The following is a 4,015-nucleotide window of genomic DNA, read 5'->3' as shown; positions in this document are numbered from 1 at the left end:
CTATTGAGCTTTTCACAGTATGTTTCCAGCTATAAACTATTCTTTCTTTTGTTATACTTGTAAAATTTATTCATTCCAATATACCTAACTATCCTTTTATGAAAATTATTCTGAATGGTATTTACATATCTAGAACTGAAGAATTAAGGATAAATAACTTCTCTAATTTAAATTCTTCTGTTAGTTAGGCAAAAAAATCCTAAGGAAACTTCTAATGAACTACATATAGCTGTTTGCATATCTTGGAAGTATGCCTGTGGTTTTATATAAAGGATGCACAGGAACTTGAATAGATGAGGTTTTCCTAAGAGAATTAGCTTCTTTCCAAAATGAAACTAGTTTTTAATTCTTCACAGATCAATGATTGACATAACTTGAGTTTTAGTCTGTAATTCTTTCAGTCTTTTTTTTCACTCTTGCAGCCCAATGCTTGGTAGAATTATAGTGAAAAAAAATTATGAACAAGCAATTCCTGTATTCAGAAACAGTTTCTCAAGCCAAAAAAAGGGTTTTATCTGTTGCATAATGTAGAAGAGAGAAAGAGCTTAAATCACTCAGTGCATGAATGATATTGGTGACCTTTGTAATATACTAATGGTTACACATTTATCAAACTAAGACTAAATTACCAAAATACATCTCAAACAAATCTGTAGGGGGTTAGTGTTACATGTGAAGTGTTTCTAATTTTCTTTAATCAGCATGCAAGAAACAGACAAATTGCTCCATTTGAGAAAATATATTCAATGATTGGTAAAACTCATTCTGGAAGAGAGCATGTTGACTGATAGGAGGGAGGGAAAACATTGGTCATCTATTTTTTCCAATCATCACTGCCATAATACTTCTTAAAATTCAGAAGGGGAGAGAATAATGTCTTTGACTGTTCATTGTCACAAATGTATGTAGAAAGAGAATCAAGAGTTCCACATGGATCCTGACTTGTCATAAGTATGTATTGCAAATATAGATATATTTGTAAAGGCACAGAGAGATTGAAAAGATTCCTCTTAGAAGCTTAGCAGTTGAGTTATGACAGGTGAAATAGTCCAAAGAAGACAGCTCCTTTAGATCCATACAGAGTCAATATGAAAGGCTAGACTGATATCTTGGAAAAAACCAAGAGCTAGCTTGATCCAGCTTCCACTGAAATATGTCAGAATGCCCAGTACACATGGGTCTTAATTGCAGCTGGGTTTGGCTTTGCTAAGGAAAAACGAATGTAGACAAGCCATAGATAAAATAAAAAAAAAATTTAAATGTTAACACTCTGAAATAAAGAGATCATGTTAAGACCCATCTTGCATCACGGGTACTCTACCATCATTATGGGGTTCAGTTGCCTGAACACAGGCATTCAGTACAATTTAATCTCCTAGAGTCCTGAAAGGATTTTCCCAGGCCCCTCCAAGCCCCTCCTAGTCTGACAGAAGTGTCAGTGATGCACATAGCATTAGATGCCTATTTTTACACAAATCTTACCCCAAGGGTAAGATTAATTTAATGTGCCTCTGGGCATTTACACATTAGATAACTAGTCTAACCTAGTCACCTAGACAGTAGTTGGTAGAGAAACAGGGGACTCAGGTGGGAGACTCGTATCATCTGAACATACGTATTTTAGAAGGGTGGGAAGAATTCCCTTTCTCTCTGCAGGGACTATCGAGGGAATGCAAATCCCTACATTAGACAAATTTTAGATAGCTAAGTTTAGGTGAGATCAGTCTCTCCCTGAGGGACTGATAAACCAATATTCTAATCTAATCTATTCTAATCTAATCTATTCTATTCTAGTCTAATTTTTGTATTCCCTGGTGGTCTAGTGGTTAGGATTCGGCGCTCTCACCGCCGCGGCCCAGGTTCGATTCCCGGTCAGGGAAACAGTCCTTTGTGGAGCCCAATGTGTGGGGCATGAGGAACATGATAATGGGATACATCCCATTGTATCTCTTTCTCATCACTGAAGTCTGTTCTTACCAACATTCATAACTTATACTACAGACTTAAACCATCTTTATATCCAACATATAGATTTATACATTCTCATTAACTCGTATCCCCTGTCCCTTAACGGATATTATTCTCCCATTCCATGGGCTTCCACCACTCCCTCAAATGTTTATAAAAGCAGGCTATGACTTGGACCCTATCTGTCAAGATAGGTGCTCAACACAGGAGAAGCAGCATGTTCAAGTACTGGGTGCCAACACCAGCTTGGTTTGGGTCATTGTACTTGCCCAGTTCCTTGCAAAGCTCAGTCTGTGTCAGTCCAGGTCGTTCTTGCTACATTACTTCCTACAACATACAACTCACATCACAGGTTATTTTCCCCCCAAGGTTAAATCTCCTTGAGGCACATGCCAGATCTCCCCATCCTTCTGCATTACCCACCAAGTACACCCAGGTCCTTGAGTGAAGACAATCCCATGAATGGGTTTGACTTTTCTCAAGGGAGGAGCAACGCACACTGCCTTCCCCAGTCACTTATGTGCACTTGTGCTGGTTTTGGCTGGGACAGAGTTAATTTTCTGCATAGTAGCTGGTATGGGGCTGTGTTTTGGATTTGTGCTGAAAACAGTGTTGATAACAGGGATGTTTTAGTTGGTGCTGAGCAGTGCTTACACAGAGTCAAGGCCTTTTCTGCTCCTCACCCCACCCCACCAGCGAGTAGGCTGGGAGTGCACAAGAAGTTGGGAGGGGACACAGCTGGGACAGCTGACCCCAACTGACCCAAGGGCTATTCCACACCATATGGTGTCATGCTCAGCATATAAAGCTGAGGGAAGAAGAAGGAAGGGGGGGACGTTCAGAGTGATGGTGTTTGTCTTCCCAAGTAACCATTACATGTGATGGAACCCTGCTTTCCTGGAGATGGTTGAACACCTGCCTGCCGAAGGGAAGGAGTGAATGAATTCCTTATTTTTCTTTGCTTGTGTGCGCAGCTTTTGCTTTCCCTATTAAACTGTCTGTATCTTGACCCAGGAGTTTTCTCACTTTTACCCTTCCCATTGTCTTCCCCATCCCACCGGGGGGAAATGAGCGAGCAGCTGTATGAGGCTGAGCTGCCTACTGGGGTTAAACCATGACAGCACTACAGGGACCTTATCTCTTCCCACAGTATGTAGGGGTTTTGTTTGGGCAGGACTGGGATGGTTAGCAGATGCTCTGGTGTTTACCAGCCAGGTGGCTTCTGCTAAATTTATATCCCAGTGCTTCCATGCCCCATTGCCCAATGCTTTCAACATAGCCTTTAACAGTCCATTACATCTCTCAATTTTTCCAGAGGCTTGTGGGTAATAGGGGATGTGATACACCCAGTCAATGCCCTGTTTCTTGGCCCAGAATGTTATGAAGTTATTTCAGAAATGAGTCCCATTGTCTGACTCAATTCTTTCTGGGGTACCATGTCACCACAAATTTGCCTTTCAAGGCCTAAGATGGTGTTTCAGGTAATGGCAATGGTTTACAGGATATGTTTCTAGCTACCCAGTAGTTGCTTCCACCATGATGGGTATGTAGTGTTTCCCTTGGTGTGTCCATGACAGTGGTCCAATATAGTCAATCTGCCAGGCCTCACCATATTGGAAACCTAGCCACCACCCTCTATTTCAGGCGTACTTTACTCATGTGGCTTGCTTGATTGCAGCACGTGTTTCCTGCACATGGGTGACCTGTGTATTGGCCTCCATGGTCAGGTCTACCCCTTGATCATGAGCCCATCTGTATGTTGCATCTCTCCCTAGATGTCCTGATGTTTCGTGGGACCATCGAGCTACAAATAGCTCATTCTTATGCTCCCAGTCCAGGTCCACCTGAGCCACTTCAATTTTGACAGCCTTGGCTACCTGTTCAATGTTTCGATGTTCTTCAGTAGCGCGGGTTTTGGGCATGTGAGCATCTACATGACGTACTTTTAGTGGCACATCATGATTCATCATGGAATGTAATGATAAACCAGAATTCTAATGAACTGTTAGGTATACTGCCTATTTTTTATATCTCACTCCTTTTCTTG

At 41.5% G+C, this 4,015-nt stretch overlaps 1 non-coding gene across 1 annotated transcript; it reads left to right on the top strand.

Moving 5' to 3' along the window:
• The first annotated feature begins 1,808 nt into the window (after positions 1 to 1,808).
• TRNAE-CUC (transfer RNA glutamic acid (anticodon CUC)) lies at positions 1,809 to 1,880 on the top strand. Its single transcript has one exon. It is a non-coding gene; the product is annotated as a tRNA-Glu (tRNA).
• Positions 1,881 to 4,015: the final 2,135 nt, after the last annotated feature.

This window comes from Mycteria americana, chromosome 3 (genome assembly GCF_035582795.1).
Source record: "Mycteria americana isolate JAX WOST 10 ecotype Jacksonville Zoo and Gardens chromosome 3, USCA_MyAme_1.0, whole genome shotgun sequence".
Classification (NCBI taxonomy): Eukaryota; Metazoa; Chordata; class Aves; order Ciconiiformes; family Ciconiidae; genus Mycteria; species Mycteria americana.
The sequence above is the reverse complement of the archived record's forward strand: the minus strand, read 5'-3'. Positions and strand labels throughout refer to the sequence as shown.